The sequence below is a fragment of the Cupressus sempervirens genome, chromosome 3 (genome assembly GCF_028749045.1).
Source record: "Cupressus sempervirens isolate cs-2001-9-10 chromosome 3, ASM2874904v1, whole genome shotgun sequence".
NCBI lineage: Eukaryota > Viridiplantae > Streptophyta > Pinopsida > Cupressales > Cupressaceae > Cupressus > Cupressus sempervirens.
In genome coordinates this window covers 629,128,320-629,153,142 of record NC_143120.1, presented here as the reverse complement: position 1 = coordinate 629,153,142, position 24,823 = coordinate 629,128,320, and positions in this window count along the sequence as shown.

The window sequence follows — 24,823 nt, the reverse complement described above, 5'->3', positions numbered from 1 at the left end:
TTTCAATTTTTCTATAAAGGTTTTGAATCTTCAGTAATATATCATAATGGAATGATTTTTGAACGAATGAAAGATTCCACAAGCTATTCAATTTTTATTTTCTTTGGATTACTCTTTGTTGGTTTATCCTTGAATCAAGAATGAATTGTGGGTTTTCATTCTATTACTAGGTTCATATATTGTGTATATTTCATTTTTAATCTTTCATTATCTCTCTTGAATGCATGTGTGGGTGGAGGGACTGTGTGTCTCCATTGTCATATGTATGGGTTGTTCCATTTCATTTTTGTTATAATTATTCTCTCCCTATCCAATAATAGTGAGGGTGGCCTTTGCTTTCAACTTAAAAGCATTTCTTAATCTCATTCTTTGCATATCTAATCGAGGAGTTGTACCCTATAATATTTAGAAGTCACTTGCACAATCCAACGACAAAGCGACCCAATTGTTGCTAGATTTTTGTGTCTTCATTGTTGGGAAAATAAGGGTTATTTTGGAAGTTTTGTGTGAAGATGAATTTTTTTACCAACAAAGGGTTACAATGTTCTTGGGGCATAATCAATGGTTCTTTTACATTTTTTTTGTCGTTCCAAACAATTTCATTTTCAAATTATAGAAGGTTTCAAGCTAAGCAATTTCATTTTAAAATCACATTACAATCAAACCATCTCATTTTTAAATCACTTAAAACATGTTCCAAGAAATTTCAATTTCAAATCACATAAATCATGTTTCAAGAAATTTCATTTTCAAATCACATAAACTTGAAGCAATACACATCCTTACTCATGTAGTGTCACTAGTTGGTTTGCAACATTGAGTGTTACTCACATTTTCACACTTGAACGAGAATCATGTCTTTCATGCATGGTCTCGAGTGAAAATTATTTGGTGTTTGTCTTCTTTTTTTTAATTATAGACCATTATTATTAGAATTTTGACAATTCACCAAGGTTTTGGTCTCAGATTGGTTTTGACAATTGATTGTCAACACACTTAACCAATTCTTAAGTTGGTGCCGAGTATAATACAGATGTCGAGCTACAGTGTGTGTCAAGCCAAAGATTCAATAGGTGCCAAGTGAACTTCAAGTGTTGAGTGAACTTTAGGTGCCGAGAAAAGTTCAAGTGTCAAGTGATAAGTGATGCCAAGTCACTATAGGTGTCGATCAAAGTATAGATGGCAAGCAAAAACAAATTACTATAGGAGCCAAGTGAGACTGAATTCCTATATGTGTCAAACATTAGCAATTAGTAAGTATTGAGTAACACATAATCTACATATGAGTTTGTGTCTTCACAAACTCAGATGTAAATTATTTTTTGAGCTGACTCTAGATGAATCTCGAAGGATTTTGAAGATAAGATTGAATCTTTTACATTACCTATGTAATCGACATGCAACCAATAAGAAAAATGGAGAAGGCATGCAACCAATAGGAAAAGTGAAAGAATTGAGTGGGAAATGAAGAATAAATATTGATCATAGATTCATACCTAACCCTAAGTCTTCAAAGCCTTTAAAAGGAGGACTAAACCCTGTTGTATGCATGTATGAGGAAGAGATTATGGGAGAATGCTAGTAAAGTGCAGAGGGGTGTAAAGACTTAGAAAGAACATAACAACATTACAAAATTCAATTGATCAAGAACAGAGTATATGAATTTTGAGAAGAGACATATTAGTTCAAGCAAGGATCAGAGCAGACAGAGCATAACAAGGATCTGGAATCAGTAATTAAGGATTGCAAGTCATCAGGTCAACACTTTCTAATACTCTCTAGCAATTATATTAGGAATGAAATTCCTATGATGATAGGTTGGTTTAATAGCCATGTTGTAAGAATTTCAACAAGGTGCTAAATCCTTTAACAGGGTAACATTCCAAGTGAGTGTTTGTAAATCCTTTAATCAGGTCACTTTTAACAGGGTGTAAAGTCTTTAATAGGATAGGCCTTTCACAAGGAAGATGATTGGAAGTGGTCAAACTTTGTAACCTTAAACAATTACAAATTGTTGCAGTGATACTTTGTGGGTGTCATCCCCACCCTAGTTTTACCTTCTCATTTTGGAGGGTGTCTGGGTTACCAAAATCATGTGTTATCTATTTTCATGCATGTCTTTACTTTCATGTTTATTAGATGGTATAGATGCATTTGTATGATTTCAACTAAAAGGTTTCAAAAGGTTAAAGTTAGTTACTTCTGATTCCTCCCTTAAAGAGAAGAAGATAGATTACCATAGCTGAGAATGATACACAATACAAGGAGATTGACACCTCAAAAAAAAAATCAAATGGAGATTCCAAAGAGTTTGATGCAGCAATAGCATACCTAATCGAGAAGAATAAAGCTCAAGTAGAGGAAATTAGAACACTCAAGATTGAACAAGAATCACAAGCCATAATGATTTGTGAGATGACTGAATAAAAGAAAAGAGCCATTGAAGATAAGGCTATGCTAGAAGAAGACAAGAGAAACCTTGCCAATAGACTGGAAGAAAAGTGAATTGAGCTTGCAAGAATTTCAAACATGTAGCTAGACACCCTAAGTCAAATGATGAATGCACACCATGAACTGAATACAAGGACATTGAGATCTCTACACTAAAGATGCCAAATGAACAACTGCAAAATGACTTGAAAAGAGAGAAAGAAATTGTAGAGAGCTTCAAGAAACCTAACAAGGCCATTAAGTACTTTGAGAAACTACTAAAATCACCAAGGGTTAGCAATGATACTTTAGGACTAGGATACACCAGCACTGAACAAGGAGAGTCATCTAAGACTGTAGAAGAAAGAAGTAACAAAGGTAAGAACACTAAACCTAATTGTCATTTCTATGGTAAAAAGGGACATACCTCTAATGTAGGAACAAGAATGCTCATCAACATGACAAACCTAAGAATGTGAGTCATTTTCATAAGTGCAACAAGCAAGGACATCAAGCCCATGACTACAGGACTAGGACCATCAGAACACCAAGATTTGAAGGTCACTGCTATAATTGCAAGAAGTATGGACATAGAGCTCTTAAGTGCAGATCAAAGCCTATGTGGACACCTAATCAGCTCGCAAGAGGAAATAACCATGGACATCATTACAATTGGGACTACAACAAAAAGTATAGTTGTCATTACTATCAAGAATATGGACACATTCCTAAAAATTGCATAAGAACACATTTTAGTGCAAACTACAGTAGATGGTTGAGTCAAACTACATGTTTTAGTTGTTTGAAGACTGGTCATATCTACAAAAATTGCCCAACAAGGTCAAAGGCACCCAACTCAAGGAATAACAAAGGTAAAGAGAAGGTAGATGTTGAACACATCAAAGGAGAAATGAATAAGACATGGAAGAAGAAAGATGGAAGTAGCACATCAAATGAAGGTATCACTTCACCTAAAAGGTCAAGTAGTCACACTTCATCAAACTAAGCAAAAAGAAGGCATGAGGGACTAATTTACAAAGCTTTAAAATACATCAGTTCCTAAATAAGAAAGTACTAAAAAGAAGAGATCAACATGAATAGAGATGCAAAGATTAAATTTCAAGATTTCATAAAGTGTTGCTAAGTTGCCCTCAGATGTTGAGTAAAATCTTAGTACATGCTAAGTTGACTATCAAAATTAGTAGAAGCCAAATGATTGGTTGTAGACAAGTTGGTAGTGGAATTTGAGTAAAGAGAAATTTTAGTTGAAGCCAAGTGAGGGATACTCCTATGGATGTCAAGTGGTGAAAAGGAAATGGAAGTTGAGTAATGCAGAGATGCTTAAGAAGCCAAGTGGACAACTGTAAATGCACTAAGCATTAAATGCAATGAAAATAGGATATATTATCACATTTTGAATAAGTTTTCTTCATTGTGAATGAAGAACAAAGACAAAGAAGAGTGTAGAACAACTTCAAAGAAGATAATCCAGCATTTGAGCTGATTTTAACAATGATTTAGGACAATTTCATTGAATTTAAGGTATTTACATTTGTGCCAAGTTACACAGTTTCATATTTTTCTTCATGTTCAAACCCTAGATCACACAAATGGCTTCTAACTCGAGAAAAAGATAAGAGAAAGAACCATTTGAGGTACAACTAGTGTCAAATGAAGTAAAACAACCAAATTTCTAACAAATACTAGAAGTGGCATATAAAAATGACCCAGCTGGAGCCCTATCTATAATACCCCCTAAGGTAGTTATGGTTCAAGATGTTAGAAGATGTTACAATTGTAAAATTGGAGCCATAGGAGACATGAAGATGAGGGAAGCCTATCAGAGATTGTGTGAAAATGGAGTTTTAAAAGAAGAGTACCAAATTGTTGAGAAGATGGGTTTAACACATGCCCTAGAATTCCCTATAGTTTTCAAAACTAAATGGATCAAGATAGTATTTACTAGGATACATGATGGAAGTTTATGGTTGGAGGTTGGTCCAGTAAAAATAACAAAGAAAATTGTACATAGAGTGATTGGGTACCCAACTCTAGATTGGCCAAAGACCCTTAGGAGTGATTCTAAGGAAACAATTGAAAAGAACATTGGTGTCAAGTGGAACAAGAGAGGAATGAAAATAGACACCATTCAAGACCCTCTAGTTGGCTTTGTTGTTAGAGTTATTGCACAAAAATTCTACCAATCCAACAGACTTAACAGTGTTCCTTGCATTGCAATGGATGTGGGTTACAAGTTAGTGAAAAAATACCATACATATGATCTTGCAGAACTCCAACTACAACAAATCAATGAAAATTTAACATCAATAAGGAGAACCAAGGGAGTACAGTGCAAGTTTGGTGCTATTTTATAGAATGAATTTCCTTCTTTTGGCAAAGTTGTCTAGAAAGAAAATAGGTCTATCATAGCTCAAGTTTATTAATATATAGAACAAATGGGAGCTAATTTTGAGACCCTAATGACCAGCTATTTTGAAGACTTCAAGAAGACCATGAAGCAAAGGCTAAGAATACTAGTTTAATTGGTAGAAAAACATGTAAATTATGTTTGTTTTCTTGTATATATTGACCACACCTATAATCAATTTTTTTGATAAGGTAAACAGGTTTTAAGGGGTCCTGAAACCCATAAGTTTAACAACAAGAAAGGCTGAAAATAAGCGAAAAAATGCGCAGCCAAAACATAATCCTTACGGCTGAAAATAAGCCCAAAGGCCCAGCCCAAAACAACTTCCCACAAAAAAGGCCAGAGAACCAACCAAAAAAACAGGGACCAGACAAAAAGCCAAAGCTAGGAGAAACAAAAACCAAAGGACAGAGACCCAACCTAGCAGACTACTTCTCCATCTCGAGCATGGTCTGGGCAGCTTTGACGCACTCTTGTTGCTCTTCTTCCTTATGATCCTGGGCATTCGTCAAATCCTGCTCCATAGTGCTGTCCTTGGCTTTATCCACATCCAGTCTATCTTTGTCTCTGTTCTGTTTATCATCTTCCTCCATCTGGTTCCTGTCTTTGAGATTTTCCAAGAGAGAGAGGATGTTGTCATTGATCAAAGCGAGGAGGGAGATCATTTGACTTGCCAGGTTGTGATTGTAGTTCTCAATATTTTTTACTCTCCTCTCCATCAGAGTCTCCCAGCTGTTCCGATCGCCTTGGCTTTCTGCACCTGTCTTGCTCTTGATTTTTTCCATTTGGGAAACCCTATCTCTGACATCCTCAAGCTCATGGAAAAGCCATTTAATTGATCTGAAGTTGTCGATCATGCTATTGCGAGCATTGTTCAACAGATTCATGCTCATTTCTCTTGCATTATCAGAAATGGCCACCATAGCCGGGTCAATTAGCTCATTGAGTCTAGGCTTCTCGAGGTCGTCCACCAGGAGTTGGGGGTTCATCGCCTCTCTGTAGATTCCCATAGTGGTCGTTCTCACATTGAAGTTCTTCCAAGCCTTCCTTCTATTATTAACTTGCACTTCCCCCTCAATCTGTCCAGAGTTATCATTTTCCTCCAAAGGAGGCTGAGGATGTATAGGGGAGAGGGGAATGGGTAGAGAATCCTTTCCCTGACTACTGGAGCGCTCCATGCTCTCTCCCTCCCTCTTCTGTCTTTTTCTCAGTTTCTCCTCATCCAGCTCCTCCTTCGAAACCTTGTCAGAATCATCAGTATCCATTTCCTCCTCCACCTCAGCAGGGCCAGTTTTAGCTGGGGTATGACCTCTAGGGCTCTTTCTGCTGGGTAATTTGATAGAGGGGTAATCCTTCTTATGGATTTTAGTCTTCTTACCTGAATGCTCAAAAACCTCATCAGAGCTGATGCTCTCGACATTGTCAGAATCTGAGGAAAAACTGGAGCTGCTCTTGTCAACATCCGCCCCCTGGATAGGGTTTTTGCTAATGGTTTGAGCGTGGAAATGCTCATGAATCAGAAGCAGAAGACCCTCATGCAGTGTCGGGTTGACGGTAGCTTTCTTTTTAAAACTAGAAATTGCCTTGTTCATCGAGTTAAAAAGATAATACGGGAAGGAGATCTTACTACCATGGCGAAAATGATTCAGAATCACAAAATGGTGAGTCCTAACCCTATCAAACCTGGGGTCTAGGGTTATATATTCAATGACAGCGTAGAGAACATACCTCCAGAGCTTCTTTATAGTATCCGTTACAAAAAATGTCTCTTTCTTGCCCAGCTTGTTCAGCTCTTCAGTGTTTTTCACAAAATCCTTGATTGCATTAGAAGACATCTTCTTGTCTCTGAAGAATTTATGCCCCTCCATCGGTATCCCCGTGACTTCAGCAACCACATCCTCAGTAATTTGAAAGTAGACCCCGTTCACTTTAACCTTACCATTATTCCACGAATTCACCATGCTGTTAGTGATCTCAGGATCCGAGCCATGAAGTTTCTCGAAGAAATTAGTAACCCCACCCTTTTCCAGCTCTCTCCAAACTTTGGCCTTGTTCTTCCACTTCTAAACTTCCCCCACCAGCTCCTTTCTGCTCCTCTCACCCGTCATGTTTACCTGAGAAACTTCCACAATTCTCATGAACTCTGATCTGTGCAAGTTATTTGCATTCGAAAAAATGGTGATGTTTCTTTTATGATACCCGTGAGTATACCCCTTTCTGAAAATAATGGTATCGTCCTTTTGAACGTGTCAAAAAGTCAGAGGAAACCCCTTTTGCTGGTGCAAATCACGATGCCAATAATGGCACTTACCATTTATTAAGCAATCTTTATTATCCATAATTGCATTGGATTTGAGCCGTCCTTCCCAAGATATTATCTTGGTCGATGAGAAACTTTTCTTCCACCGGAAAATCTTTTCTGGCATGCCTAGACAGATTATTGGTGGCGTTAACCCCTTTATTAGCAAACCAATCAACGACTGGGTTTGCCTCTCTGTAAACATGAGTGACATGGACCTTATCGAACTTTGTGAGAGTGGCGCAAGTCTCAGCAATTATGTTCACAATCGTCCACGAGGGAGGGGAAATACCATTAATGGTATTAATAATTTTTTTGGAGTCCCCCTCAAGCCAGAGTTTAGTAATCCCAGCTTCGAAAGCCAACTTGACCACCTTACTCGCAGCTCTTGCTTCAGCCAAATGAATAGTCTGGATTCCCAGCGGGGAAGCAAAGGCAGCTATTCCCTCCCCATAGCTATTTCTTATGATTCCACCGCAACCTGAAGGGCCTGGGTTACCATTAGAAGCCCCATCAAAGTTGGCTTTTGACCAACCATCTGGGGGGAGAAGCCAGCTAGCATCCTGCCTTTTGAGGTTCCTGTCTTTTTCTTTAGCTATCTTTCTGTCCCCTTCTTCTTCTTCTTCCTCCTTCAGCACTTGGAGATTTTCCTTTATATTCTTCAAGACCTTCCTGCCAAGGATTATAGCCAGCTCCTCTCTGTCTCTAAACATTCTATTGTTCCTTTGCTTCCAAATTCCCCAGCAAAAATAGGGTAAAATCCAGTCCGAGTGATCCTGCCGACCAGCAATCTTACAAAGACCTTTCCACTGATGGAAAAAATCCATGAGATTATCCGATATGCACCAGAGGGTTTCATTATCATGTGTGATGACATTCCACACCTCCCTGGCATAGTCACATAAGATGAAAATGTGATTTCCGATCTTAGCCTGATTCTTACACAAGGGACATCTACTGGGCATAACATGTCCTCGCTTCATGAGATTGTCATGAGTAAGGATTTTGTTCTGAAGAGCCAGCCAGTAAAAAATGTTGATCTTTGGAGTGAGACCCAGAATCCAAGCCTCCGCCCAAGGGGCCTTCTCTTTTAAGCTCCAAAGGGAATTATAGCCTGAGGCCATAGAGTATCTTCCATTGGGATTATCCCTCCATACCAGCTCATCCCCCAAATTGATAGGAATCATGGAATTGAGCATAAGCATTACAGGAGTCAAGTCCTCAGAGATGAGGGATAGGTCACTCCTGTAAGGAAACTTGGCAACAAAGAATATAACTGTTTCCACATAACCCATAATAGATCTGAAATAAACACGGAATTAAAATCTACATGCAAGAGAATAGACAACATACCCACAAAATTGTGACACAAGATATACCCTGGGAAACCCTCATTGAGGGAAAAACCCAGCCTCCAAAAGCATCCATCATCATGTATTATTCAGCAAAAATTACCATTGCCATACAACCATGGAAGCCTTCATGGCCATAGCCACAACCGAGCAAACTATGTGAACAAGCATGAATCCACACATCCCATGCCATGCTTTCAACCTTCACAAATGCTCCCTTGGCTAACCTGTCAAGCCTTCTCCCGCTCGACTCTTGCCTTTTGTCTTCTCCTTGTCACTCTTTCTCCCTCTTGTCTACAACAACTACCCTTGTGGCTGCTTATATAGTAGCAAGTCCCACAAAACCACTAAGTGGTATTACATAAACCATGTGCTACCTAACCCACTGACCCCACATTTAATATTGGGCATTTAATTCTTTTCCCCCAATATTAAATAATTACATGAAATATTATCACAATGTTACAATACAACTCATCAAGAATATTCCATGGGAATCTTTACATGTTGCACGTCCATCTAGGTACAACATTACATAATAATTTCCACATAACCCATAATAGATCTAAAATAAACACGGAATTAAAATCCACATGCAAGAGAATAGACAACATACCCATAAAATGTGACACAAGATATACCCTGGGAAACCCTCATCGAGGGAAAAACCCAGCCTCCAAAAGCATCCATCATCATGTATTATTCAGCAAAAACACCATTGCCATACAACTATGGAAGCCTTCATGGCCATAGCCACAACCGAGCAAACTATGTGAACAAGCATGAATCCACACATCCCATGCCATGCTTTCAACCTTCACAAATGCTCCCTTGGCTAACCTGTCAAGCCTTCTCCCACTCAACTCTTGCCTTTTGTCTTCTCCTTGTCACTCTCTCTCTCTTTTTTTTCTCTCTACAACAACTACCCTTGTGGCTGCTTATATAGTAGCAAGTCCCACAAAACCACCAAGTGGTATTACATAAACCATGTGCTAATACCATGTGCTACCTAACCCACTGACCCCACATTTAATATTGGGCATTTAATTCTTTTCCCCAATATTAAATAATTACATAAAATATTATCACAATGTTACAATACAACTCATCAAGAATATTCCATGGGAATCTTTACATGTTGCACGTCCATCTAGGTACAACATTACATAATAAAAATAAAATAATAAAATAACAATATTATGCAATGTGTGCAACACCCATTATCTCAACAACTCCATTCCTGGCCATTCCAATAATCACAAACTTTGGACCCAATTTGATCAGTACAAGCTTGCATCCATCTCTCAAAAATAGGGTTATTGATAAGTGGATCTTGGGAAAGCCATCTATCCGACCAGAACTGGATGTCCTTCCCATTTCCCAATTTCCATGATATCCTGGCCTTAGCCAGGTCCCTGGCTTTCATGATCCCATTCCAAATGTTCGATCCTTTTGGGATATCTTCATTAAAAAGGGTGAAAATAAGAGTGGGTCTTCTAAGGTACTTGTTTACTAGGGTGTCCCTCCATTCACCGGTGCTACTGAAGATCCGCCATATTTGTTTAGCTAGGAGAGCCTTATTGAGGTGAGTGATCTTTCTAATGCCCAGACCTCCGTACCTCATAGGGAGGCAAACCTTCTCCCAAGCAACAAGAGGATATCTTTTCTTCCCTTCATTACCATTCCAAAGGAAGTCTCTCTGGATTTTCTCCATTCTCTCAGCTATTTTCCCCGGAATTCCAAAGAGGCTCAGGGCGTAGATTGGCAGATTTTGAAGAGAAGATTTGACTAAGAGGCATTTCCCCGCTTGACTAAGAGAGAACCCTTTCCAACCAACCATCTTCCTATTGAATCTATCCAAAATACCATTCCAAAAAGACTCCGGGGGTGAGGATCCCAAAGGAAGACCAAGATAGGTAGAGGGGAAAGAGCCTACCCCACAACCCAGAATCCTGGCAATTTTTCTTTGTCTAAACTCAAAGGTGTTGATGAAAAAGAGCAAGCTTTTGTTCCAATTAATTAGCTGACCCATCCCACTGGAGTAAGTATCAAGAATCTTTTTCAGGGCTCTGGCCTCTTTGACAGAAGCTTCCCCCCCCAAGATAGTATCGTCAACAAATTGCTGATGAGTGAAGGGAACGCAATTAGAGGAGGGAAGGATCCCTTTGATACAAGTCTCATGCTTTCTACAGTCTATAATCCTTCCTAAGAATTCAGCTAAAATGATGAACAAAATGGGCGAAAGGGGGTCTCCTTGTCTGAGGCCTCTGGAAGGTTTGAAAAAATTAGAAGGGACTCCATTAACCAGAACAGCCAAGGAGGAGGTGGACACCAATTGAGAGATAATTTTGCAAACTTTACTGTCAAAGCCAAAAGTTGAGAGGACCTTCCCAAGGAGAGACCAGTCCACCCTGTCATAAGCTTTAGAAAGATCCAGTTTGAGAAACATACCTTCCCGTTTGGATGCCTCGAGAGAGTGGATGACTTCGTGCACCATCTGGACAGAATCCAAAATTTGTCTCCCTAGAACAAAACTCGATTGATGCTGCGAGATTATCATGGGCAATAACTTGAGCATTCTTAAAGTGAGAACTTTAGAGATGATCTTGTAGAGAGAGTTGCACAGACTAATAGGTCTAAAGTTGTCCAACGAGTCTGCCCTAGGGGATTTAGGAATGAGAACCACAAAAGTCGAGTTTAGCTCCTTGAGAATAGATTTGGCTCCAAAGAATTCCTGTACAGCCTGAACAACCTCTCCCATGATCACCGGCCAGAACCTTTGAAAGAAAAAAGTGGGAAAACCGTCCGGGCCTAGAGCCTTGTCAGCAGGCAGATAAAAGAGAGCCTCTCTAACTTCTGAAGCATTAGGAATAGCACAGAGCTGTTTATTATGGATAGGTTGAATGAGCTGAGGGATACAGTGCAACAAATCCTCCTGGTCCAAATTGGAAAGCATTGGGTCCTCAGAGAGAAGGCTAGAGAAAAAGGAAACGACTTCTTCCGAGATGGCAGATTCTTCAGTTAACAGCTCCCGCCCCTTTCTGATACCATAGATCCTGTTACTAGCACGGTGCTTGAGGGTGGTTAGGTGAAAAAACTTAGTGTTCCGATCTCCTTCCTTTAGCCAGGTGATCCTCGATCTTTGCCTCCAAAATTTTTCTTCTTTATTAATAATGTTATGAATTTCAGACAGGGTCTTGAGCTCCGAAACCCTGTTGGTCTCAGTGTAACCTTCCTTCTGAATGCAATCTTGGATAATAGTTAGATTATCAAATAACTCTTTCTTTTCATGGAAGATGTGACCAAAATCAGACTTGTTCCAAATTTTAATCATCCTCTTCACATTACTAAGTTTTCTGGTGACTCTGAACATGGCTGAGCCCTCCACCTCTATCCCCCACCATTTCTTGATATTATCTAGGAGGGCAGGGTGAGAGGTCCACATTTTCTCAAACCTGAAAGGATGGTATCTCCTGTGTACCAGAGGGGAAACTAAAAGAGAAATGGAGGAGTGATCCGAACCAATTTTGGGAAGTAGAGATAGTCTGCAGCTGAAGGATTGAAGCCAGTCCGAAGATATAAGAGCTCTATCCAGCCTAACCTGAATGCAATCATGGCCTTTTCTCTTGTTTGACCAGGTAAAGGATCCGCCCTTAAGCTCAATGTCCATGAGGGCCAAATTATTTATGAAGTTAGAAAGATCCTGTTTACTTTCCCAATCCAGGGGCATACCTCCCTTTTTCTCTTTATCTTCTAGCAGTGTGTTAAAGTCTCCCATGATTATACCTTTCTTAATGTCACAATCTTGCACCATATTACCAACTTTGGTCCAGAAGTTTTTTCTATCTCTCTTATTATTAGGGGCGTAAATATTCACTAAAAACCAGGAATCATTGGTGAGAAAATGTTGAACTCTGCAGAAAAGAATGTTATCTTCATCATACTCAGCTACTATATTGAAATACTTATCATTGAAAAGTAACAGCAGTCCTCCAGAAGCCCCTTCAAAGTTAGAGGCTATGCCCTTCATGCTATTGTTGAACTTAATATTTTCCATCCTTTCCTTCTTCATTTTAGTTTCCTGGATTAGAAACACATCAGGCCTTTGGTCCCTTATCATATTTCTAATAACTTCTTGCTTGTGGATTCCATTGAGTCCATGAATATTCCAAGATAAGATCTTCATGATTTAACTACTGAACATGCTTCCTGGATGGTGCGCTGCGTACCATCCTTAATGTTTCTTCTGGCTTCCTCTTTCCTGATTTTATTCTTGTTTTTCCTTCCCACTAGGTTAGATTTGTGGCCGAGATCAGCCTTGGCCATGCTTCTAGTAGAAGGGGGAGATACCGGAGAAGGGTCCCTGCTATTCTTCTTCTTTCTACTCCTGACTTTCGTCCAGGGATTCTCTTCTCCCTCTAGTCCTTTGTCTAGCCAAGCATCAATTCTTGCCAAATCTTCCATTGTTGATGCAGACAACCTCTCTATGATTCTGTTTACTGTTGTAGGGGGGGGACAACACACTGGGTTAGGGTCTTGGGATATGGGTTCCCCCTCCTTTAGTTCTTCCATGGAGTTCAGGACAAAGGATAGTTTCAAGACATCCTCTTGAGAATCCAGAGGGGGAAGAGTCATATTTTCACCTGTCTCCTCAGGTTTCTTCTCAGATTCCTTCGCATTGGGGAGAGGTGTTGAATCATCTTTCACTCCTTTCTCTTCTCCCCCTCCTACGTTTCCAGTCGCCTGAGGAGGCCCTGATTCCTCTTGGGGTGCATTAGGATCAGTATTTGTTTTTCCTTCTGCCTCTCCATTTGCCTTGACTTGCAATGCTTTTTTCCTCCATTCTTTTTTGGGATCTAGAGAATCTTTTATCCCCCCTTGTGGACGAGCCTTTCCCACCGTACTCTTCCCTTTGAAAAGTGGGCATGATCCAGCCTTGTGGCCAGCCTTCTTACAATGAAAACAAGCAAAAAGCACACTTTCATAGTCAATCTTTTGAGATCTGTTTCCCAGACAAGATTGTAGTTCTAAAACTTGAGGCATGTCCTGGCCTTCGATGACTCCTACACAGATTCTTGCATAGTTCAATCTTTTCTTAGCTGCTGTGACAGGGTCAATGGAGAGGAGCTCTCCAAAGGTCCTGGCTATGCCATCAAAGAAATCCTCATGCCAATATTCCAAAGGAAGTTCCAGAAGTCTTAACCAAACTGGAACCTGAGATTGGAAATCACTGTTCAAATCCAAGTTGGATGTCCATTTTTGCAATATTAGGTTGGATCTGCCCAAAGACCAGTTCCCAGCACATAGTATACGAGAAAAATCTTTCGAGCAAGAGAACTCAAAAGACATGAAGCCTTTGGCCATAGCAGTCACATCTACATGCCCTTTAAGGTCCCATTTTCTCCTGGTAAATGTCCTCACTACATCAATATTAGGTCTTGGCCCTACAAATTTTCCTACCAGAGTGTTCGCCATGCTTAGGATATTGTGGTCAATAATTTCCCTAGGGATTTCCAGAGCAAAAATACCTTTCTCCTTATCAGATTTGTCAATGACTTTTGGGAAAGACGATTTACCTGATGGTTTTATCCCGAATAGATTCGACCAGCATCCCCATGCCCCAGACGGCCCACTGCCCACATGGGGGGGAGGGGGAATCACCTCACCTGGATGGGGCATCAAAACCTGTGGGTCCCCATCCTTTGAGGCATCCTCATCTTTCCCCTCCGTTTCCTGCCCTGCGCTTGTTGCATGCCCTCTTGCAGACGTGGTCTCCTATCTCCCGCCTTTCTCCAGATTCAAAACAACGTGATTCAAATTGCAGTTCCCGCCCGCTCCATCCCTCTCTCTCACCGTGCCCATATTTTTTTTAATTGACCATCCACACCTATAATCAAGTTGCTACACCAAGAGTTTGATGGTTAAGACCTCTTGGCTATGAAATAAATATAGATAAGGCATCAACAGCTATAAATGCACTACTAGCTGAGGAAATGGACAAAATTTCACCACATTTTGGAACCTATGATGTGGTAGGGTCAAAGGTGGATATGGAGTTGAAGACTACCTGCATACTAAAGAAGGATAAACTTGTAAAGAAGTTAAAGGCCAAATTTGGTGAGGGCACTACAGAAGAAGAAGAAGAAGAAGATGAAGAAGTAGAAGATGATGAAGAAGAACAAGGAAATGAAACACTTGCTTTGACCCAAGGCATGGTTGAGGATGCAAAAGAAGAGGAAGGTGTCGAGCAAGAAGCACCCAAGGATGAACCAAAGAAAAGAAAGACACATAAACAACTAGTTGCACAACCCAAGGGGAAGAAGAAAGAAACAAAGCCGAGCCCAGCCAAGCCAACTACAAGGGTAGATACAAGGGCAACAACACAAGTGGCAAAGGAACAAGGGAAGTAAAAAGCCACATAGCAAGGAGGGCCTGCAGAACAAAAGAAAGGAAGAAAATGTGTTTCACCCCCAGAGTCAGATGAAGAAAAGACAGAGTCTGACAATGATCAATTCAGATTGGTAAGACATTCTACCAAATCAAATTTGGAAAGTATTTGTGATAACATAAGAGATAATGCAGATTTAATTGGTTTAAAGACCATTGATTTTAATAAATTGTCAAGAGAAGAACAAAACTGTTGGGTGATGCGACGCGCTCCCCTGCCCACAGGTGGTTAATTATTTGGTGTTCCATGTTCACTAACAGTCATGGCTTTTGGTGCAACGGCAAATGAGCCCTACAAGTGGTATTAGAGCCTAGTTGTTTCTCAGTTATCCTCTGCAAGAAAGCCTCACGGTTAAGTGGGAGTCTCACGGTTGAGTGGGAGCAATGGCAGATGATGGTAAGCTGAGGGTTGATAGGTTTAATGGGCAGAACTTCCAGTTATGGAAGATGCAAATGGAAGACTATTTATATCAGAAGGATTTATGGAAGCCGTTGGAAGGAAAAGCCAAGAATCAGGGAACTATGTCAGAGGCTGAATGGGATCTTTTGGACAGAAAGGCACTCGGAAGCATTCGGTTATGCTTGGCACCATCGGTGGCATTTAATATTACAAAAGCAAAGACGACAGAAGATTTGATGAAAACCCTAGCGACACTGTATGAAAAGCCCTCCGCTTCAAATAAGGTATTTCTCATGAAGAGTTTATTTAATATGAAAATGGCAGAAGGTGAATCTGTTGCAGATCATTTAAATGAGTTTAATACTATTACTAGTCAATTATCTTCTGTGGGTATCAATTTTGATAAAGAAATTAGGGCTCTCTTGATTTTGTGTTCTTTGCCTGAAAGCTGGAATGGCTTGGTAATGGCGGTGAGTAATTCTGTTCCTGGATCTAGTACCCTAAAATATGATGATGTGATCGGTGTTATTTTGAGTGAGGAAACTCGTAGAAAATCCTCAGGTGGATCTACATCAGGAAGTGCTTTAAATGCACAAAGCAGGGGCAGAACGACTGAAAGAGGAAGTAACTCTGGAAATCGTGGGAAATCAAGAGGAAAGTCAAAGGGGAGGAGGTCTCAATCGAGAGGACCAAATGATTGCTGGTACTGTGGGAAACCAGGGCACAAAAAGAAAGATTGCTGGACTCGAAAGAAAAATGAAGGAGATAAATCAGATGGAGACAAAGAGGCAAATGTGGTAAGTAACAAATCCGAAGAGGATGCTTTGCTTCTGTCTTTAGAGAGTGTTGATGATTCATGGGTTTTAGATTCTGGTGCTTCTTTTCATGCTACACCTCATAGAGGTTATTTCATTGATTATGTCCAAGGGGATTTTGGGCTTGTTTATTTGGGGGATAATGAACCCTGTCAGATTGTTGGAAAGGGAAAAATTAAGATTAAGTTGCAGAATGGGAATCATTGGCTACTACATGAGGTAAGACATGTTCCAAAACTAAGTAGAAATTTAATTTCAGTAGGGCAACTCGGTGATGAGGGTTGTGTAGTTACTTTTAATGATAAAAATTGGAAGGTTTCAAAAGGTTCCCTTGTAGTAGCAAAAGGTGTGAAAGTAGGCACCTTATATCTTTGTACAGGTCATATTGTTCCTTCTACTTTGATTGTTTCAGAGAAAAATGAATATTCAGAAACAATTACTGCAGATGAGCAGGGAGAACAAATAGCTGCTGTGGATTCTGATACAGTGATGTGGCACAATAGACTTGGGCACATGAGTGAGAAAGGTATGAAAGTACTTCATTCAAGGAAAGTTTTACCAGGTCTAAAATGTGTGAATATGGATTTCTGTGAAAGTTGTGTGTATGGAAAACAAAAGAGAGTGAGTTTTGTAAAGACAGGGAAGGAAAACAAAAAGGAGAAATTAGAACTTGTGCATACAGATGTATGGGGACCGGCTCAGGTATCTTCCCTTGGTGGCTCTCATTATTATGTTACATTTATTGATGACGCAACTAGAAAAGTATGGGTTTATTTCCTTAAACAGAAATCTGATGTATTTCAAACTTTTAAGAAATGGAAATGCTTGGTTGAAAATGAGACTGGTAAGAAATTAAAATGTCTCAGATCTGATAATGGTGGTGAGTATTGTAGTCATGAATTTGAAGATTATTGCTCCACTAATGGTATTCGTAGACAAAAAACTATTCCAAGGACTCCACAGGAAAATGGAGTGGCTGAACGCATGAACAGGACTATAATGGAGCGCGCAAGGAGCATGAGGTTGCATGCTGGGTTGCCCTTACACATGTGGGCGGAGGCTGTCAATACTGCAGTATATTTGATTAATAGAGGTCCCTCTACTCCTTTGGGCTGTGGTATTCCAGAGGAAGCATGGACTGGTAAGAAGGTGAGTTATTCTTTTCTCAAGACCTTCGGTTGTGAAGCTTTTGCTCATATAGACTCTGAAAATAGAACCAAGCTAGAAGCAAAATCAAAGAAATGTGTCTTTGTTGGATATGGCATTAATGAATTTGGATATAGGCTTTGGGATTTTGAAAATCATAAAATTATAAGAAGCCGGGATGTCATATTCAATGAAAAAGTGTTGTACAAAGATCTGTTGCAGCAACATGAGAAGAAAGAAGATGATTATGTAGTGCTGGATGATACTCCAAAAGCTGATGTTCCAGCCATTCCTCATGATGTACAACAACTGCAACAACAAATACCACACACACCTGTGAATGTTAGACGGTCAACAAGGCCAATTAGACCTCCACAAAGGTTTTCTCCCTCTTTGTATTCTATTTTACTTACTGATGCTGGTGAACCTGAAAGTTATGATGAAGCTGTGCAGGTGGATACTAAGATTCAGTGGGAGTCTGCAATGAAAGATGAAATGGACTCTTTGCTGAAAAATAAGACATGGGATTTGTGCAAGTTGCTTGCAGGTAAAAAGGCTTTACAAAATAAATGGGTTTATAGGTTGAAAGAAGAGGAAGGAGGTAAGAAAAGATTTAAGGCCAGGTTAGTTGTAAAAGGATTTGCACAGAAAAAGGGAATTGATTTTGATGAGATATTTTCTCCTGTTGTTAAAATGACTTCTATTCATACTGTTTTAAGTCTTGTGGCTACTGAAGATTTGCATTTAGAGCAGATGGATGTTAAAACAGCCTTTCTTCATGGTGATTTGGATGAAGAAATATATATGGCTCAGCCACAGGGTTTTGAGGTCAAAGGTAAGGAGAACTTAGTGTGCAAATTGAAGAAAAGTTTATATGGCCTGAAGCAAGCACCTCGGCAATGGTATCTGAAATTTGACAGTTTTATGCATGAGCATGGATATAATAGGTGTCATTCAGATTACTGTGTTTATTTTAAGAGGTTGGATGATGATAGCTACATTATTTTATGTTTATATGTTGATGATATGCTTATAGCTGGGTCTAACATGGATCATATTAAGGGGCTGAAACGCCAATTAGCACATGCATTTGATATGAAGGATTTGGGGGCAGCAAAACAAATCCTTGGTATGAAGATTTGCAGAGATAGGAAGAACAGAACATTGACGCTATCTCAAGCTGATTATGTTGAGAAGGTGTTGCAACATTTCTCTATGGAGAATGCTAAAGCTGTCAGCACACCTTTACCTGGTCATTTGAAATTGACTAAGGAGATGTGTCCCAAGACACAGGAAGAGGGGGATAAGATGTCCAAGGTACCCTATGCTTCAGCTGTAGGAAGTTTGATGTATGCTATGGTATGCACTAGGCCAGATATTGCACATGCAGTGGGAGTCGTTAGCAGGTATATGAGTCATCCAGGTTTTGAGCATTGGAATGCTGTTAAGTGGATTCTCAGATATTTGAGAGGAACATCCAATAAGTGTTTACACTTTGGGGGCTCTACTACTGATTTACAGGGCTATGTTGACTCAAATTTGGCTAGGGATATTGATACCAGGCGGAGTACTATAGGTTATGTCTTTACTGTTGGTGGGGCAGCCGTGAGCTGGGTTTCTAGGCTCCAGAAGATTAATGCTCTCTCCACTACAGAGGCAGAGTATGTTGCTGCTACAGAGGCCGCCAAAGAGATGATATGGCTTCAGTTCTTCTTGGAAGAATTGGGACATCCTCAGAAGGATAATTTTTTGTTCACAGATAGTCAGAGTGCCATTCATCTTGCTAAGAATTTAGCTCTGCATTCTAAGACCAAACACATACAGTTGCGGTACCATTTCATTCGCTCAATTTTGGAGGATGGACAGTTAAAGCTGGAGAAGATACATACCAATGAAAATCCAGCAGATATGTTGACAAAGGTTGTCACAAGGGAGAAGCTGAACTCCTCTTCAGCTTCAGTTGGTCTTTTAGACTAAATGTGAATAAAAGAACAACAGAGTCCAGGGTGGTTTGATCCAGTGGGAGCCCCATGCGGTAGTTGTATTGCTACAAGATCAGTCTCCAAGTGGGAGATTGTTGTTTAGTGTGGAGCCTGATCAGTCCCCAAGTGGGAGATTGTTAGATTGTGGTGACTGATCAGGAAATTACTGTACATACTTCATAAATAGTGGGGTTCGGGGCATCGGCCCAAAAATTTTTTTTTTGGAAGTAGCCGACATCGACATGGTAGCCGACATATTATGGCCGACATATGGCCGACATGTTATAACCCTAAAGCGGTTTAATACTTGTATAAAAGGGCTTAGGGTTGGGTATTTAAATCTCCCCGGTGCCATCCTGACCCGCGTAAGCACCTGGTATGCGCGTCAAGGGGGAGATTGTTGGGTGATGCGACGCGCTCCCCTGCCCACAGGTGGTTAATTATGTGGTGTTCCATGTTCACTAATAGTCATGGCTTTTGGTGCAACGGCAAATGGGCCCTACAATTGGTATCAAAGCCTGGTTTTGGCTTGATCATGGGTTCAAATCTTCCCGGTGCCTTCCCGACCCGTGTAAGCACCTGGTATGCGCGTCGAGGGGGAGATTGTTGGGTGATGCGACGCGCTCCCCTGCCCACAGGTGGTTAATTATTTGGTGTTCCATGTTCACTAACAGTCATGGCTTTTGGTGCAATGGAAAATGGGCCCTACAAAAACATAGTGGAAGAGTCCATCTACACTATGATGGCCAAGTTCAAGACCACCCCACTTGAACTTGACAATACTATGCCTAAGGAGCTAGGCTCCATTGTAGAGAATAAATGGCATTACTAATTAATATGGATAAAGAAATAAGGGAGTCCACATTAGCTCATGTGATGCTAGACCTTACAAAAGGTCAAATAAGCAAGGCCAATAAGAAACATGGGAGAAAACTTGCACCCAAATACAGAGCCTTTAGCATCTTATAGAATAAAATAGAGGATGTTTTAATGAAATCCACACAAATATGGAAATTGATTTATGGATTGACTATTGTCAAGGAAGGGCAAGAAGATCACTTTGAGGGAAGAAATGATGAGGAAGAAGAGGAGAATGAAAAAGAGGAAGAAGAAGAGAAAGAAAAAGAAGAGGAAACAATGGAGAAGACACATCAAGGTGAAGAGGCAATAGCTGAACAAAGTGTCCAAGACACCCGATTACCACCACCAAGTCCTCCACATACAACACTTGTAGAAACTATAATTGTAAAGGATGTTCGTAACACCTTAGGTCAGAACATCAATCCATTGACTATAGAGGATCTCAAAAATATCCTTCACCAAACCACATTGCAATCACAATTATGCACAAATCCTATTTTCATGAGTATGGAAGAATTGCAAAAAGTTGTAGCAAAGATTACTAGGGAGGAGGTGAACACACAAGAACCACCTTCACAACCTCCCACAACTATAGAAGATCAACCAAAATAGCAAGTATCACAAGACACAACTGCTAAGGTTGATCCCATGGTCTTAGCAGCAACAACTACTAAGGAGCCAACAAAGGAGCATATAGGACAAGATGTTCCTATAGCATAAAGCCAAGGTGTACCTCCTCAAATCATTATCATTGATCAAGGTAGTGGATAAGAAGAGAAGGAAGAGGAGAAAGCCCCCAAGGAAAGAGAGAAAGAGGCAATACAAACATTGGTAAACTTTCCTACCTTGGGGACTCCTACCAAGCAGCCGAGCATTGATGTAGTACCATTGCAAATCTCAGCACTAGGCTCGAGCTCCACCAAAGTAGCAAGGGTACTTCACTATGGAGACCTTGCACTTGATGAGGAAATAGTCATACCTAGTTATCACTACAAAACAATGAACCTGGCATAGATAAATGAAGTGCAAGAGGCACTAGAGAGAAAGAAGAAGCGAGAGATACTCAGAAATGAGTATAGATAAAAGCAAGCACTGGTGGAAATCAAAGACATATTCCTTGATGCATTTAGCTTGCTTATACCTGATGGAACAAAGCCCATCATGGAAAAATTGTCCAACATAGTAGACCAGGTACAAAACAAAGACCTTGATACAAATATTAATTATTAGAGTGGTCTAAAAAGAAATTTCAAATGAAATTTAATGAGAAAATATCTAGTGAGATGGCACTTTTACAAGTGGAACTGGCCAAGAAAGTTGAGAAAGTTAAAATAGTACTTGAGAATATATTCTCATTGTACTCCAAATTGTGTGACTCATCATACTTCACACAAGAAACTAGCTAGAGGATACTAAGCTTGGAACACAATCTTAAGATATCTAGCACATAGCTACATAAAGATCCAGCTCAAAGTGAGAAGCATTTTGCAACAATGCTTCACACTCAGAAGGAGTTAGTTGTATTGATAGCAAAAGAAGCCAATGTTAAGGCCAAATTAAAACAAATACAATTTTCTATTACTCCACACCTAGAAGTACTACATAAGGAAATGGCCTATGCAGAAAATGTTTTGAAGAAAGATCCTAATCTTTCTACCTTAGAAGGCCTAGTACATATTGCAATAGAAATAGCCATCCAACAAAAAGCACTAGAAATTGCCTTAGACTATTGGGATGCTTCTCTGAAGATGATAATGGAGGTAAATAAAATATTTTTGGCTAAATACTCTATTTATTCTTAGGACCCTTTGATATAAGTGTCAAAAAGGGGGAGATATTCATTATTGCATATAATAAGAATGGGGGAGATACTACATTCTTTGAAGGAGGAAATAAATAATATCCAAAGGGGAGATATTCATGTAAGGAGAAGATAATCTCAAGGAGATATTCATGTAAGGAGAAGATAATCTCACAATTTTGAAGAAGAAATAAGGGAATAAAGCCAAAAGGATGCAAAAACCTGCAAGAAGATGTGAAAGGGGGAGTACAAATAGACCAGAAACAAGGTACACAAAAATAGAGGCAAAGAGTATCAGACACATTTACATGAGACAAATTCAACACAAGATTCTTTAGTTACAGAAATGGAATTTTGGTTGCAAAAATGGCACATCAGCTTGGGGGGAGTTACAAGATTTTGAGGTACATAATCTTCTACAAAATTTTGAACAAGTTTTTGAAGTTTTGTATATATGTCAAACAAAATATGTAATATACTCATAGAGATCAAATTCATAATGCTTAGTTAAGTATTTTTTCCACTCATGTCAAATGGGGAGATTGTTGGTCTTAGATTGGTTTTGACAATTGAGTGTCAACACACTTAACAATTCTTAAGTTGATGCCGAGTATAATATAGATGTCAAGCTATAGTTTGTGTCAAGCCAGAGATTCAATAGGTGCCAAGTGAACTTTAGGTGCTGAGTGAACTTTAGGTGTTGAGCAAAGTTCAAGTGTTGAGTGATAAGTGATGCCAAGTCACTGTAGGTGCTAAGAAAAGTATAGATTCCAAGAAAAAAAAAATTACTATAGGAACCAAGTGAGACTGAATTCCTATATGTGTCAAGCATCAACAATTAGTAAGTGTCAATTAATATAAAATCTGCATATGATTTTTTACCTTCACAAACTCAAATGTAAACCATTTTTTGAGCCAACTTAGGATGAATCTTGAAGGACCTTGAAGATAAGATCGAATCTTTTACATTACCTATGTAATCAACATGCAACCTATAAGGAAAATAGAGAAGGCATACAACCAATAGGAAAAGTGAAAGAATTGAGCAGGAAATGAAGAATGAATATTGATCATAGATTCATACCTAACCTTAAGTCTTTGAAGCCTTTAAAAGGAGGATGAAACCCCATTGTATGCATGTATGAGTAAGAGATTATGGGAGAATGCTAGTGAAGTGAAAAGGGGTGTAAAGACTTAGAAAGAATAGAACAACATTGTAAAATTCAATTAATCAAGAATAGAGTATCAGAATTTTGAGAAGAGAGATATCAGATCAAGCAAGGATCAGAATAGACAGAGTAGAACAAGGATCTAGAATTAGCAATTAAGGATTGCAAGTCATCATATCAAGACTTTCTAATACTCTCTAGCAATTGTATTAGGAATGAAAATCCTATGATGATAGGTTGGTTTAATAGTCATGTTGTAAACCTTTCAACAAGGTGCTAAATCCTTTTACAGGGTAACATTCCAAGTGAATGTTTGTAAATCCTTTAATCAGGTCACTTTTAATAGGGTGTAAAGTCTTTAACAAGACAAGCCTTTCACAAGATAGACCATTGGAAGTGGTCAAACTTTGTAACCTTAAACAATTACATATTGTTGCAGTGATACTTTGTGGGTGTCATCCCCACCCTAGTTTTACCTTCTCATTTTGGAGGGTTTCTAGGTTACCAAAATCTTGTGTTATCTATTTTCATGCATGTCTTTGCTTTCATGTTTATTAGATGGATTAGATGCATGTGAATGATTTCAGTTAAAAGGTTTGTAAAGGTTAAAGTTAGTTACTTCTGATGCAACACCCCCCTGCCCCACCTCTTAGAAGTAAATCTTTCCACTTGTAAATTCCAACAAAAGTAATCATATACTTGATGATGTTAGGGGGAATTTTATTTTTTTTAAACACCAATTTCACAAAATATGTCCCTCCGTCAAGAATTAATGTAAAAAATTAGGGCCAAATGTAGTAGTGCCTTATGGTGAAGCACAAATTCAATGTACAATTTTTTTAATAATTAAAGTGGGACATCAATATTTCTTTGGGGTGGTCTATCATAAATCATCCACCAATGGTCCTAAAATTTCTCATGCATTGCATCATTGGTGCACCACTTAATTGATAATTTGGGCTTTTTGGGGTCAACTTTTGATCCCATTTTTGAATCCACAAAAAGGTCACATAGGTCATGTTTTGTTGTATGCAAGATCATAACTTGATCATAATCGATCCCATCATCAAAATCATCATGCATGGAATCTTTCTAAATAAGAGAAACATTATTTTAGTTAATAAGTGTCTCCATATTTCTGGTAATATGATTTAAGGTGGAAAAGATGGTTCATAATACGAGGATGTTGGCATAGGCTATCTAAAAACCTCTAAGTCAATTTAGATTTTCTCTTATGAGATCATGTAAAGTTTGAGAGTATAGGAGTATGATTTTTTTTTTTTCTAAATGAGGGATTGGTTTCAATTGGCTAGGGGGTATTTGGTGGTAATTTTGGGTGTTTTGGAGGTGGTTGTAGATGGTTGTGGGATCATTTGAAGGTTTGTGTGCTTGGTTTTAATCCATGTCTGATTATAATGAAATTTAAAATAAAAGAACACACTATTTTAAAAAATGATAAAAAAAATTCATAAAAAAACCCTACTTTTTAACAAAAAACAACAAGTTTCAATTAAAAAACACCAAGTAACAAAAAAATTCAAACATACCTATTTTATTGTAAAAGAAAATTGATTGGGAAATATCTAATATGCGATATATTTTCGATATGAGAATAGGGCCCAAGGTTTTTTTCTCTATGAAAACAAACAATGTGGGTTATAAAATTTAGTATACTGGATATTTTTGGATGTCA